Source organism: Harpia harpyja, chromosome 10 (genome assembly GCF_026419915.1).
Source record: "Harpia harpyja isolate bHarHar1 chromosome 10, bHarHar1 primary haplotype, whole genome shotgun sequence".
NCBI lineage: Eukaryota > Metazoa > Chordata > Aves > Accipitriformes > Accipitridae > Harpia > Harpia harpyja.
In genome coordinates, this window is record NC_068949.1 from 18649880 (window position 1) to 18666155 (window position 16276).

Below are 16276 nucleotides of genomic sequence, written 5' to 3' on the forward strand. Positions count from 1 at the left end.
ATCGCCTATCACACAGAAGATGCCTGCAAAGAATTTCTGCTTTCTGTTTATTGTGGAATTGCCTGACTTTGGAAGGATGGTGAAGGGCAAGAAGTCATGATGTGGATGTGTGCAAACACAGACCTAAGTTTCCAAAAGGAGTTTCTTACTTTGGAAAATAAAGCCCGGACACATCCCTCCAAGTCTTTTAGGCAGGTCTTTGAGGTATCGCCCAGAAGAGACAGGAGTTCAGTACACTTGTACAGAAAGGAACCGTGCTGCCAACCAACTTGGGGCTCTGCACAGCTTCGCAGGCTGTGCTACAAACATCCTATCCCTTTTGCTGGAGAGCAGTGAAGAGGGCAAGGTGTCAGCAGGGAGTGATAAAATGGAGTAACATGTACACATGGTAAATTCTTTTCAAAACTCTGTTACAGTTCTTAAACATCAATAGGGACCAGGTATGCATCACCCATGAGAAAAAAGTAATTTCAGTTCTTTGAAGTGGTTGAGAGCGAGGTTGAGAGCTATGTGCCTGTGCATATAGGTGAGAAAAATGAATACATAAAGCTGACAGTTTTGTCTATGTCCTCAGCATAAGTGCAAGCAAAGGAGCTACAACTTCTGTTCATGCACAGACGAAGATTGCTTAGTGTCAGCCATTCCTTTCACAAGTTTCATTCAGCAACCTTCACGCCAGCTTTCCTCCAGCATCTGCATCAGCAAAACTAACAGAGCAAAGAGGAGCTCAGAGCTGGACTAAAGGAGACTCCAGTTGTCCTGAGAACTTTTCCCAAACACAAATCATGGCTTGGCCAGAGTGCAAAGAAGGCTATGGGAAAAATATATACAGCACACAGGAGGCCAGGAGGGCCTGACACGTAGTAGTGTCCTACAGTCTATCACTGCCATGACTTGGAGAGCTGCTCACTTAGAGGGGCTAATGAGGTCACTTTGAAATTGTGGTCTAAAAGCTTTTTTTCCCCTCTTTCTCCTTCTCAGCCCAGACTTCCTTCTAATAACATTTCACCTTCCAAAAGAAACAGTCAAAACCTCCAGGTTTAAAGGAATATATCATACATATAGCCCAACTGGAAAATGAATAATGACGTATTTTTTTAAAAGAGATTAACTTGATACCAACCAGTCTTTAATTATAAGCCTAGGGTCACAAAGCCCGAAACGTGTGTGAGGGTCCCACTAACTCCAACCAAACTGAGGTACAGGGCTTTCCATCTGCATTAACCTTCACTGCAGCCCCTGCCTGAGGTGGGCAGTGCATTGTCCCTGCCACAGACTTATTAAGTGGCACGCAGAGAAGTAAGGTGTGAACTGAGAAGCCAAGTTCAGTCCCAGGCATCTCCCAGGAAAGCAGCCCTTCCCAGCCCCACCCTCAAGCACGAAACTATTGCCTCAGAATGATCTGCCCTGTGCACACACTTGAGTGTAAAAACAGCATTTGAAATGAATATCACAGAAGCTTCTGTTCTTTGAAAAATTACATCTGATATCAGCCTACTGGCAAAACGCATCAAGTGCAGGCAGGGGCGAGGGGGAATACAAAACGGAGGATGTGAACTTCCACAGAGCTCAATAGGAGAACCGTTGTTATCGTTGGCCTGGGTATTGTGGCTTTAAATTACAAATTACTTTAAATTGTAAAAACATCGATAGCAAGCCCTGGGGAAGAATCCCCAGAATGGCAGTAAATAAAGAGCATCCTCTCCCTCTTTATGCCACAGTTAATGTGGGAGGTGATATAAAATCCTAGCTTGGCAAGTGGTGCATGTCAGAGCTGATGAGTTGAAAGGATGTACATATACACAGACCCAAACAAAGAACTTCTTGCACACAGAAGAATTATCGCAGTAATGACCTTAGATGTCGAGCAGTGCAACAACATTTGCTCTTATACTTTGGACTAGTTCTCCTGCATTTTTACACAGGCTCCTATTACCTTGGAAGTGGCAGGTGGCTTTGCAGGGATCCTTGGGGCTGGCGTCATGGGGGAAAGTTAAGCTCACAAAGTACTTTCTTGTCAGACCCCTCACCACCCTGGGAAGAGGACAAATTTCTCTTTTTGTCCCAGGTCTGGAGTCCTTGCCTGGGAGTCCCACCTGCTCCCGCAGCTCACATCCCCTGAAACCAGACCCCATCCAGCAGCTGCATAAATCATTACGAACAGGGCTGCAGCGGGGTGTCGAGCAGTTGGCAGCACATGGTGGAGTGACTCCCTTCTCCCTTGCACGCCTCCATCTTCCCCTAAAGTAAACAACGGCAGTCCCTAGTGTGAACCCAGTTGCGAAACCGCGCGGCACTGAACTTTATCTCTGCGCCGAATGGGGCTCGCAGGGGCTGTGCGGCCGAGAGCAGCTCTGGTCTGTGTTTTCCTGCTGCCTTCCAGGCTGCTGCCAGCCAGGGAATTCTTTCCATAGCTCGCGCGGCTGCCCTGGGAAAGGAAGCCTGCTTGCAAACATGCAGATGAATGTGGTAGCATAGGCAGCTTAATGCCTCCTTTTTCTGGGGCCGAGTCAGGTCTGAAAATGCATTTAAATAAATTGCTAATACCCATTTACATGCAGTTAGTCCATCAACATTTATTCCATGCCAGGTAGCTTTTATTTTCCCCTAGAAGCCCTTAGCATAGAAAAGCAATGCAAAAAAGCAGGCCAGTTAAGTTGCAAAGTTCAGTTGCAAATCAGAGTAGGAACTTCCCTGTGACTAGATAATGCAAATGACTTCTGGTTCAGACATAATTATAACAACATGTTGTAGACACTGATGCGGTTTTTTTTTCAAGCTGGAATTTCCAAAACTGGCAAAAGCTACCACATCACAAATGAGGAAACCACTCCCTTGGTGAAGAGAGGATGGTACAACATTAAATCAGGGGAAAAGAAAACCCTCAAAAAAGCCAATATATTCATCAAATCTATCCATACGCAGAAGTGGTAGTCCAGGGATCTGAGCAGTAATGCTCTGCAGATGCCTCCCGATCCAAGTCATGTTTAAAGGAATTCTTAAAGTCTCACCCACACAAGAGATTCTGGTTTAAAGCCAGCTGCAGGAAACTGGACTCTGCAATGTTTCTTTCATATAATGAGGACTTTTTGGGGTTCTCTTTTTCATTATAATGATTCTAGCAGCCAGATAAAGATTCAGGACGCAGCTCTGAGAGCAAGTTTATCCCTCTCCCTCTAAAGACTGCTCTCCTACTAATATTTTGATAAGACTCATTTATCTTTTGTGCCATGACCTGAAGGAAGGATACTGTCTTGAAATTTTTTACAACTATCTGCAAGCATGGAACCTCCACTCAAATTATTTATATGAGTTCTTATAAAATAGGAACAACGGCTTTCATCTTGATTTACATTTTCTAACTTAAGGGTCTCATTATAAAAGGCTAAACCACTGCTTTTGTTGAAATTGAGCTTTCAAGCTGGATTTGGGCTTTATTACTTGGGCCTTTTCTTTCCCATCTGTCGAGAGATATAGATATGCCTGTGTATTCCCAGGCTTTAAGAAATAAAACTAATCTGTGTCAAGGGCAAGAACCTGACAGGAAGAAAAAGAGGCCTCTAATTGTGATTAGAACTGAAAATGTATTAAAACCAGGAGAGAAAGAATCAGCTTCAGGAGAGCAGGTTGTTCTACTGGAGCTAAGCCGTATTCAACGCACAGGCTCTAAATCTTGCTGTAGCTTACCAAGTCTCGGGTTTCAGAGCCCTGGAAGATTAGCAGGCTAAGTGGTGGTGAGCTGTACTGTTCGCAGCGTGTTCGTTTGGCCCTTGGGAGAGAAATCTCAGTTTAGTTCTGTTTTTGTAGTAGACTTTTACCCTTTTTCCATCACTGTGGATATGAAAGTTTATAAATTTATTACTAAGGTAAATTGAACTGGGCTCTGGTTTTGTAGCAGAGGGGGAAATGGGAGACAGCAAACAACCTGCCATGGGTGCACATAGACATGTAGAATGTCTGAGTGAAATTTGAGGTGACTCACCATTTTAGTGTATTTTGTAGGCCATGTTCCAAAATGCCAGCTGTTATAATGTGCGTAACCCTCCTGTAACTGCAATCAAGCCAGTTGCTGCTCACTAACTATTTGAAGTTACTATCACTGCCATCATGCCAGTGTTGTTCTACCATTATGCGGCTTTTCTCAGTCACTTATGTCCTCTTCTATTGGCCATTTCACTAGTAGGGATGAGGAGGCATTAGATGCCCCAGGCCTTTCCACTTCCTTAAAATCCAGGAACTTCCCACGAACATCTGCTCCTGCCTGTGCTTTCCTACCAGTTCCAGAGGAAAATGTTTCATCCCACACATATCATTTAGAGAGAAAAGAAAAAGGGAAAAGGTATTTCCTCTCTTTGTTCCTTTCTTTCCACAATATGAAAAAACCCAGTAACTGGGATAGATAACTTTTCAGGTCTCCCTTGTGCAAAGATACCCAAGCAAACCATCCTTAGCAGCTGCATAGCTCTGACTTCGGTCAGCGGGGTGGCTGGCGTCTTTGACTAAAATACATCTTCACAGGAGTATTTTTTTTTTTATGCCTCCATTATGTATCTTCTTCCAGTTAGATATACTCCAAATGAGTACAGATATGTTAGATATATTGCAACAGAAGAACCCTCTCCTCCTGCAGTTGAGCTGAAAACCTGGTTAGCACAGGACTTATGTACTTTCAATGCATGGCTTTCCCCAGCTTCTAATGGATCATTTAAAAAAAAAAAAAAAAGAAAAAAAGAAAAAATCAGCTCTTTCTGGCACACAGTCTGGTGCCAGAGGTTATAGCAAATTCTAGCAAGTGGGCAGAAATTTTCTTCCCTAATTTTGTTCTCCTCAGGGAGCTGTGGTTTCCACGTAAACACTTCTATGAGCAGGCCCTTTGAGACATGCCTGGAAGAATATGTATTCTGCCTAACACATACCCACCATATCTTAGCAGCTAAGAAAAATAATTCTGTGGTCTCACTACACTTCACTACTATCACCTCAGCCTGGCTGAGCTAAAAATTAGAATAAAGAACAAAGTAGTGTAGGTATGTTGAGAGAAAGCTATGGCTGATAACTTCACTGTTGTTTCTGGATTTTGTCCCATCTTTTATGCTAGATTTCTAGCTTCAGGAAATAGTGTTTGAAACCCATGAAATATGGTAAATAAGGATAGGGATAACATAACCCAATATTCATTCACTTGTCATTGCAGCGTGGAACAGCAAGCAACACCAGCCTGTGACATCCAGCGAATTCGCTCTAAAATTTAGATCATCATTTCAAAACATACAAAGGACTTCTTTCTTCTCTGTTTTTCTGTAGGGTCTGATACATTGTCTTACTATAGAAGATCCCCTTTGATGTCCATGCACGTTCCATAAGCCAAGAGCAATATAGTTAGGCTCTTGGAGGACAAGGGGAAAAAAAAATGTAAGTGTAAGTTATTCTTGGAAATAATTTGGATCCTCAGCTCCAGATCAGAGAATCTCTGAACCTTCCTGAGCAAACTGTTCAGTGTCTGAGCCCAGCCCAACTCTGGATTTGCAGTTATAAAAAGGACAGAATCCAAATCATGGACCTGGATGCTCATAAGCTCCTGGGCATTCAATATTTCTGGATTCAATTTTTTTATCCTGAGCCCACTCCTAATTATTTATACAAGACATCTCTGAATGTTTTGGTTTGGGTTTTTCCTCATGTGTGCTCACTTATAATGTTGGGATGCTATTAAATATTTGTAATGCTTACTAAGCAAAGCCCTGAGTAGTGAGTCTGGATTGGAGCACCCAGAGATTTCTTCCACAGATTCCAAGCACAGGCTCAAGAAAAAAAGGCAGTTCTGGGATTTACAATTACAGGATGTTTATCTTTAAGGTGTGCACCTCCAGTAAGCAGGTTCTGAATTCATCTTGCACATAATCATTGACATTCTTCCCTCTCAGCAAAATAATTCTTTATCCCAGTGGAACAAAGAGGGAGGCAAACAGAGCAGAAGGGTATGCGAGTATGTGTGGAAGAGGTTGCAGTCTGGTCACTTGGTGACTCAAGGACTGCAAAACAGAAACTGAAGCTTAGCATGACAGGATGGAAACAGAAGAGCTTAATGTCCAAGGGTTGAGATTCTGAATGAGTTGGCGTTTTTTTTGTTGGGTTTTTTTGTTTGTTTTTCCCTTCAAACAAAGCATTTCTCTGGGAAAGTCCACTTCCCTAGTGGAAACCCAAGCCCTAAAGTAGCTAAAATAGCCTTTTCTCTCTCCAGTTGGTCTCTCCTTTGTGGCTTCTTGGAAAGAAGGGGTTTTGAGCAGGAAGTCATATTGGTTAACGGCACAGGGCAGAGCTTCCAGAGGAAAATTCACCTACAGCCATTTTTAAGGTTGATAATGAGGTCGTTTGTGGCCCTTTCTTTTTTCCCTAGAGAACAAGACCAAAAACCAGATCCTGATCCAAATCCTGTAGCTCTTAGTTTTTAGACAGCCTAGCACTCCTTATTCCCCACAAAGCCTCCAGGAGATGCTGGGTCTCAGAATGATGCTACATGCAATAAACTTCCCATACTTCACTAAAATTTCCGAAGGAACCTTAGGGAACTGGACAGTTGCGTCCCACTGTTTCCCAGAACTGTTGTCTTGCTTTCAGCTTGCAATTCTTTTCGTTTATAGGCACGCCACATCTGTGTCTTATTCTTTCTGTTCAAGCAATATATCTCCATTTTCTTGTACTGCCCTAATACGTATTAGTAAGCAAAACGGTACGTGTGTTTTTGCAGTTGCTGCCGATTTTATATCTGAACCTTGTAGTTCCAGAAAGTATTACAACAATCTGCAGAGCTTTAAAGAAGTAGGGTAGATTGGGATGTTAACACACCAATTGGCCCCTTATCTATAATCTAGGTCTTTTCTCTAGATGCCTATCAGTAAAGACCCGGCTCAACAGCCGTAAACTTCTACTTTCAAGCAGTGCATGTATCCTGCTGTGTAACAACCCTTTTGATACTGAAGATATCTCCAGTCATGTTTTCTCCACTGCCAAGCATTGATTGTTGACATAAGTGTTTCATTTAATAAATATTATCAGTGTGTATGAGCGTGAGGGGATGACTCAGCAGTGTCAGGGGTCACGTGGCAGCAGTCCTAACAGGAAGACAAAAGTGATTGCTTCATAGCGAATAAATCAGGCTGCAAATCTAGATAACTTAGAGAAACATCATTTTTTGCACTAAACTGTCCTGCCTCGGGGTTGCATTAATAATGACAACATATGCATAAGCAGCAATTTGTCAGGACTGGCATTTGCATATCCATCTGCTAAAAGGAAGTATACAATGCCCAAAATCAGGAACTGAGCCCAGAGCCAGGACACCTGGGTTCTTCTCCCAGCCCTGCTCCTGCCCTGCACATCTTTTTCCATCCATCCATGCCTCAGTTTCTCTGTCTGTGAAATGGGCATCATGACATTCACCTCTGTAAAGCAGCCTTTGGGTCTGTGTAAGTGCACTATCCTATCAGCCATACCTTTTTAAAGCCTTCATTTAGAATCAAAATTATTGAAACCCACCAACTGTGCCACCTACAGCTGACTTTCCTTGGCAACCAGTTAAACACATTAAACATGTGACCAAAAACTCATAGCCAGTCCTGGGGAACTCACTGTGATCCTGTTACTTCCTTTTTTTTTTGATGTAGAAAATTGATAACAGACTTCCACAGTTAAATTCATGAAATCTGCTCATCCTTGAACTGCTATGCCAAAAAAGATCAGCCTTTTATAGCAAAAATGCTGCATGTGTAAATACCAAATTACACAAATAGAAGTGTGTGCTACTGTTCCTTACTTTGGTACCCAAGGACTTTAATTCAGCTGTTAGGCTGTCATAACATCTTATCTAACACACAGAGTTTCTGTGAGGTATAAAAAAAAAAAATAATGGAGACACCACAGCTTTATAGGTGCCCACAGATGAAGATGAACGATGAGACATTTATTCATTCAGGAGGACCACATGCTCAAAAAATAATTGCATTTGCATCCCTAAAAAACTTCCCTAAAGAAATCCAAATGTTTAAAAATTTGTTTGTCAGCAACAGATTGATTTGTGGTAAGAGTCTTTTTCAGATTCATGAAAGGTAAGTTTGCCACGTTACTACTGGATGAATTCCAGGGAATCTTAATTTGAGGCTGGTTGAAGAATTAAACGGTTTTTTAATTATTAAGCATCTGTGTAAATCCAGTATAAATCATAAATTCTGTCTGTTCCATGTAATTTTTCTAATAGGCTTGGGTTATAGTTACTATTAGTTTCCATAATGTGTGTTGAATAGGTGGTGTACTGTTAAGTACTGTGAAAAGTGCCCTTTCTGTTACCTGACGCAGACAGGACTGACCCCACTGCAGACCCCAAGTCTTTGAACATTAAAATCTGTCCTGGCTGGGAATGCAGCGTGAGCAAAGAGCAGAGCCAAGTTAGACCTGCAGGATTACTGTGTGCTCTTGCTGGATGAAAATTATGTTTTTAAATTGACTTTGAAATAAATATTTAGCTATAGGCCTTTGAGAGTCCTGGTTTGTTTGGGTTTATGTTCTACACCAGCACGTCACATTATTTGGTAATTCACATCCCTTGGGGTGGCTTCCTACTTAGAGCATTACACAAAGAATGCATTTTCAGGCTACATTTCCAGTAAATAACACTGCAGTTCCAGGAGATGGACTAAAATAGCAGCATGCCTGCAGCTCAATGCCACTTTATTTAAGTTCAGATCTCTCTCTATTATTCTGATTACATCCTCTTCTGTTGCTCCCCCAACACTAGGCATCTTTGTCAGTGTCCTCTTCCTACTAGCATCTTGGTTTTCACTAAGTTCTCCACAACTCCATCTTTGCTTGCAGCTATACTCTCATCGCATCCTGCACTCTGTGTTCCTTGATTCATGCTTCCAACCCTTTCCATAGTCATCATCTTCCACCACCAGATTTGCTACTGCTGTGTAAGTTCTGTCAATGCTGCCAAAAGTCTGGAGATACCCAGCACCTTTTCTCAGACTACTAGACAGGAACAGCCTCAAAAAAGAGATCACTGTTAGTAAAGAACAGGACTGAACAGATAACTTCAAGAAGTTTTAATAAATCCTCTAGTGGATGCAAAATCTTAAAACAATGCGACAAAGACACACTTTATGAGTTGTAGTTGCCACATGTCCTGCAGAATAATGGCTTTTATTAATTGCAGAAGAGTTTCTACCATGACTAACTCATTGTTCTCGCTCTTTGTAAATCCCTGATTCTGGTTTTGAATCCAATTCAGTTTTCTCAGTCTCAGTGAGTGCCAAAGATTGGAACTATGCATTGTATAATGCGTATTTCCTTTAAACCTTTTCAGTGTGTTATTTTCTAATTCAGTTTAACATCTTCCTCTGCAAAAGAGCTAGGAGAACTTCCTTTTTACACACTCTGCACTTCTGTCATGTACTCGTTCACTTACTATGTCTAAACAGTCCCAGTGTTTATTTGGCCTTCATAAGAGCTTCTGAATCTCTACACTTTATTGCTACCTGTATACAGATTGCTTCAAGTCAAGTTATTGACACCCACTGCTCTCCCTTCATCCACAAATCCCATAATTTTCTCATAGAAGACAATCAGGTATGATTTACCCTCAGTAAATCTATGCTGACTGTTCCCAGTGACCTCGTTCATGTACCCAGAAGTGGCTTCCAAGAGGATGTGCCACATGGTTTTGCCAGGGACCAAAGGGAGGCTGACCAGCCTTTATTTTCCCAGATCATCCTTTTGGCCTCATCACAGCCCAAATCAAGAGATAGCAGGGTCTCTACAGACCTAATCTACAACAAGCAGAATAACCAATGCAGATTTTAGCCCTCTCAGGAGGAATTGGCCAGAAATATATTGCCAAATTAGAGGGAAATCTGTGCTGGACAACTCAGTCATAAATCTGAAAAAATATTAGTTACATTTGTTTAACTTGTAGACTAAATGAGCTCTTTAGAGGTGGCCTTATAGTTTTGCATACAGATACCATACTCAGTTCAGCCATTCTTAAAATGCATCATTCTCCTCCTTTTTGTCAGCTAGCTTACGCCAGGACAGGGTGCTAACTGGCTGGCTGACATATCAGGGCAAGTTAGCAATGTGTTGTAAGTGAGAAATGTAAGAAAAAAACCTGAATGCTGAAGAAACATTATTTTTGGTCTTGTTCTCTTAGTGTTTTCTGCAGTCCCTCACTTGCCACTTGATTTTCTTCTCTCTCCTTATTTTCCTTTCATCCCTGAGTGTTTCTTCTCCTCTCTTCCACTGGCCTACACTGGCAGGAGGTATCACTGAGCAGAAGAGAAGCCTCTCTCTCACGTCTGTATAGCTTTACTACTACTCGTGTTTCTAGAGCAGTATTTTCACTTACCCCGTATTTCACTCTGCAGAGACAGCTTGGCCAGAACATAGCACATTTTCCAGTCACAGATGTCCCTATCGGATTCATGCCTGGTTCTTGGCGACGTGGTAGAAGGGAGGTTTTTTTTATTGTACTTCAGCTAATACAAATGATCCCAAGCCAATATAAAGCAAATTTCTTTATCCTCTTTGCCTCATACTGGAAGATCAGGTCTTTCTGACCACATGTGTTTCCCTCAGTACTTACATGAGGAAAGACTGATGTTTAATTCCAAATAAACAATTACTAGATATTCCATTAAAGGAAAATGACATAATTTTTAATACATTCCCTTTCAAATATCAAGACATGTGGCTACAGCTCTGGTCTTACAGTAAGTGACAAAACATATGTTGTCAAGGTCATAATTTACAGTCAGATCCTTGTGTCTATGAAGATTTTCCTTAAACTTCAGGGGAATTTCCAACTGTACCACAGGTCATCCTGCATGAATCCAATTGCAAGACTGGAACCTAAGATTATTATTTTTTTCCCACAAAAACTCTAGCTGACTGGTTTTAACTTCTGAAAGAGAGGGTGCAGTTCCATTGTAGAATCTAAGTACTCTTTAATAAAAATATGTATGTTTTCAGAAATCAGAACACTGCAGATCTATTGCCAAGAAAAGAAAAGAAAAAAAAAAAACCCACTATGAAGACAAGCACAAGGTATTAATAAGGTGACATTTAAAATACTGTTTTCTCTGATCCGAACTGGTTGCTGAACTGGTTCCCTGCTAGTGATGGAGTATTCTCATGCAGAAGTACCAGCAGCAGGTCACAACAGAGTAGCTCCGTTTACATCAATGCAGCCAGCAAGTACGTTTGCAGACCTACACGTTCAAAATTTTTTAATGCATGGATTTTAAATACAATGGGAAAAAGCAGTCACTTAGTCTGATCATATCAACTTCTTTGATCTTTTATTTTTACTGTGTTCTTTCACTTTCCTTCTTTCCACCGTTGCCATACAATGGAAAAAGCTGCAGGGGGAGGAGAGAGAGAAAGGAGCAATGGATTTCCTTGGCTAATCCAATTCAAGCGCATTCAAAGAGTTCTTCTGGTCAAGCTTGCATATCAAGTTTTATCTCTAGTCAGTATCCAGAAAGCAATGTCCTAGTGCTCCACAGTATAAGGGGAATTTGAAACAGGCTTTCTGTACTTGCTGTTATTTTTTGACAGCTTAAGAGCTAAGATAAAGTAGAAAAGTAAATTGGTCAGTTTGTGCACAGACACTGTTTCTAGAGAGCAACACTCCCAAGGAGAAGCAGTGGCTGCAGCAGAGGACAACCTGCAGTTGACATCAGGGTGCTGTGCAGGCAAAAATGGGATGCCTGCCAGTTCTCAAACCAAATGACAGCAAAGCCATAGGTATACAGTCTCTAACTTCCACAGCTGCCAGGAAAGTCTGTGTTACGTCAGTATCATTATAGGTCTCCATACCAGTCAGTATCACAGCTCTGATTTTAATTGCATCTGAAGTGAACTCAGCAGTAAAACATCTTTGTCCTGAGTGATGGACAACTGTTTACTTCCAGTTTTAAGTAACTCTATATGTACATCACAAGAAGAAAAAGACAACACCCACCCTCACCGATCAGTCTTTTCTGGTACGTGTGAGCAAGCATTATAAAGCACTACATCAAAAACTGTCACAAAATCTCAGTCTCAGTGAAACAGTTGTAGAGCCTAGGAATTAGCCATTTTCATGTTTGTTTACCCTAGTATCCATTTGACTTTAATGGATAACCTAACAGGGATTTTTTTTAAAAATATATTTTTATGTATAAATAAAATGCAGGATTATCTACTTCTAGCACAGTTTGTCTCAGAAACAATTACAGACTCTGTGGCATCTTGCAATCTTGGCAGCTGTACTGTCGTCTTATATGGGAATATAGATGCATGTTTGTCTTGAGAGCTCCCAAATCCCTGCATTCTCCATAAGAAAGAATGGGACAGGAAATTTCTGGGTTACTGGACTCTTTGGCGCAGCTGTCTCTTTTGCTTTCACACGTATTTCTACAGCAAGATGAGAGCCATCTTAAGCAATGGAAACAGAGTCTCATTCAGCAATGGTTCTTTTCTCTTTTGTCTGCTCTAAAAGAGTCTGAGTGTTAGGAAGAGTAACAAGCACTGAACTTTTCCCCACATACACAACTCACACAAAGGAATGAAACTGGGTTGAAATAAGAATATATTTTTTTCTCTTTAAGAAAAATAACAGTTTAAGTTCAGGTTCCTTCAAATTAAGTTTACTATTGGAGTCTTAAGACCATGATCCAGCAAAATTTACCTGATCTCAGTATAATTTTTCGTGTGCTTTTGAAGTTAAATATGTATTTAAGAACTTGCTTGCTTGGGTGATTAGGCTTGTGACAGAAGATACATGCGAACACCTAGATCTCAGCTCTCATGCCTACAGCTTTAGGTATCAAGTGTCAAAGACACAGCCTTTACATTCTCAAATATTTTGCCATGTTCTGCAGTCCTTAATCCTTAAGTTCAAAGAGAGCTTTCCTTGTTCAGTAACAGAACTTAATCCATTTTTCCTCTTACTTGTGTTCTTACACTCTCTTTTTATTCTGTTTGACCCATAAGAGTCTAGAATTATTAACTTTGCCTCATCACATTCCTATTGAGCCAAAAGTAGCTAATAATCCACAGGGAAGTGTGAGGAATAAGAAAGGCAATGATGTGTTCTGAGTGGTATAGTGGAATTAAACCCTCTTCCCTTCAGGTCCTGTTCTAGCTCTGGAATGTTTTTTTCCCCTTAATGCAGGTTCTCATTCAGCCATATTTTGTGCCTTATATCCAAAAAATATAGGTAGGCAGAGGCATGAGAAGCAGAAAATTACGTCAGCTCACTATTTCGCATAAATATTTTGTGAGTAGAAGTTTTGGCTTTTGTTTTGTGATATAACCTGAGAAACAGTAGTGGCTTGCTAGAAAAGATAAAGAATACATACAAAAGAAAGAGAAGAGGCAACCAAAGTGCTAAAGATGTAACAAGACCACAGGCATGACTTTCCTGGAAGGGCTACAAGGCTTGAACCCCTCCTCACACTGGTACCGCCGAAGCAGCTGCAACGCAACTCCACATGATGAAGAAACTGCGTCCTCTCCCTCCTGGCAGCAGCCACTATCTTAAAAAGGTACAGGGACCAAGATTTCCCAGTGATTATTGCTTCTCTCTGAAGTGACCTGTTTTATACATATTTAAGATGGCCTAGGGGAAGATGCTCAGTGACTTCCAAAAACATCAGGCTTTTTGGAGGGGCTGACAGCACGGTGCCTAGGAGGTAAGGCACTGCCATGCAGGCTTATTCCAGTGTGCACAGGAGAATTGGAAATTCAAAGTGATATTTGCACAGTACTTCAAGGAAAGCACAGTAACAACAAATGTAAAATATTACTGGTAGTCATAAGTTTTGCATCAGTTAGGAGGCTCTCACTAGGAGAAATTTTAAAACTCCTAATCTCTTAGCACTTTTATGTTCAAATCTCCTCAAACCAGATACCAATTGCAAGTGAGAAAATGTTACTGCCCCTCTATTTATGTTCATCCCAATGGGACCTGTATCTTATTCCCACTGGCTTCTACAGCACAACTGCTGCTGCTGTTGGTGAAGCCCCATTTGAAACCACACAGGTTGTTCAGTGCTCTGCTATCTGATTTCCCCGTGGATTATGAATAGCATGGTTTGCCTATACCATAATCTGTTCACGCATTGACAAGAAAACATACAGCTCAACAGGCATATAACATAAACCACTATTTTAGGCCTGAACCTCAAAAGAAAAAAAAAACATTAAATATTTGCAGCAGAAATAGCCAATGTCCATATTTTGTATGGGAACAAGATAGTATCTTAATGTAGAATATTTGAGAGCAACTTAACCGGCTTAAAACTGCTCACATGTTAACTGATGACATTTTGACCACAGCATACAATCCCCAGACATGCAATTTACTGAGTATAAATAAGCCAAAAGAAGAGGGGAGAAAACTCCTCAGAGTCCGCTACACGTGATAGACACAAGCACTGCAGAAATCTGCTGATAATCCCCTTTTCGGTTTGTGTTCGCAGCTAAATCTACTTCACTTCCTATGATACTGAACATCATGCAGTCCTTTGAGGTCCACCACTAGCCATAAATCCCAGGCAGGAAACAGTTTTCAAGCCTAGGAGGAAAGACAGCATTTCATTTTCTAAAGCCAGCCCTGTGTAACCAGGTCAAACAAAGTTTGGAATTGAAGTGCTTGAAATCCAGGATATAATTGTGTATGTTTTTCTGTTTGTTTTGTTACCGGTCAACCGGATGCAACAAATAAAACCATTTTTCTTTCTTATTTTCTCTCTCTGACTGTCTCTTTGGGAGCTCCTCTTTGAGAGCCAACCTCTCCATAAGCCAGTGCTTGAGGTCATAGCTCCCTAACTTTAGGACATCTGCTAGGTCAGATGTACTTGAAGAGAATCAGCTGCTTGCAGCAAGTACATTATTAGCACACTAGAGTCACAGACAAATGTTGAAGGTATCCCTCTTTCTGTCTCTCTAACAAATACATATATCCATATATCCCATTTAAAATTTCTTGTCTTGATCAGAGCTCTATCTCCAATGCTGATGCAGAGCATTAGATTAAGAGTTCAAACTCTTAAATATTTGCATTGTAAGCTATAGTAATTACAGAAAAAAAAAAATCACAAAACAAAATACTACCTTCACTTTTGGCACTAGGTACTGAATTTGCTCTGTACTGTATTCCTTCTAATTTTCTGAAAAATCATAGAAGTAAAGATAGAAAAGAATAAAATAGTAATTTAGTGAGTTGAACACCTGAAAAAACAGATTAAGGAGCTGTACTTTGTGAAAACAAAACCCCTTCTTGATGTCAAACCGAACATCCAAATCCAGAGATTCTCCAAAGCACTAGCTGCTTACGAAGCACTTGGTGCCCCTTCTTATATTCATTATTTAAAACATTTCTGTTGTTTCAGTAGCACATGTAAGAAAAAGGCAAATAAATACCCAGGATTTGTGCTCATCTCTCCAATAATGAATATGTGTATACAAATGAAGAGGAAAAACTTATTTTATAAGAAATAATTTCTTCTTTTTAAGCCACGAAAGGCTTGTTCTAGAGCTCCTTCAAGCCACCTTTTGCATACCATAAATGAAATGTTATTCTAAAATAGAGCAGTCAGTTTTTACAGTAAGGAAAGAATCTGCCTGGAAAAAAATACAGCAGGCTTGATTCAAAACTTGCACGCTGGAGTGCCAGGTTGGCAGCGGTTGAAAGTGCAATGGAATTGAAAGGTTTCCATCTTGCCACTAAGCTTTAACACAGTGTGTTAGATATTCATACTGCTTTGGCAAAGACCTGCAGCCCAAAGTGTACTAATTTCTGTCAAGCTTTTGAAACTCTCACTCAGGAAAAAGCAGAAGGTACAGGGGAATTAGTAACATACCCCTCAGGGAGTTCCTAAAGGCCAGTCAAAATTGCAGTACTTGTATTTAGGGGGTGGCAGTAAATACCCTTCCATACAGTTCATCTCTATAATAGAGTTTAAGAGGAAAATGCTAGGAACTAGATTCACAGCCACTATAAAGCTATCAAGCCACGTTTATGCATACATATCTGTTTAGGCTAAGGATCAGACCTCAACCATCTTCACGAAATCGTGTGTTATGAAAATAAATAGGAAAAATCATCATATATTAAATGCCCTTTTAAGCTCTGTCCACTTTGTCCTCTGTCATCCAATACACTTTGTTCTTTACATGTATACCAAGAACTAATTTCAGTTATGCACCTATTTGTTTCAAGTCTGCTAAGACAGAAAAC

At 40.7% G+C, this 16276-nt stretch overlaps 1 protein-coding gene and 1 long non-coding RNA gene across 2 annotated transcripts in view; both read left to right on the forward strand.

Annotated features, from left to right (window-relative positions):
• Positions 1–16276, forward strand: part of ZCCHC24 (zinc finger CCHC-type containing 24) — a 124088-nt gene that overhangs the window by 58951 nt on the left and 48861 nt on the right. The gene's annotated exons all lie outside the window — the stretch shown is intronic.
• On the forward strand, positions 3552–14779 carry LOC128146833 (uncharacterized). The gene is made up of 2 exons (XR_008236856.1): positions 3552–13580; positions 14517–14779. It is a non-coding gene; the product is annotated as an uncharacterized LOC128146833 (long non-coding RNA).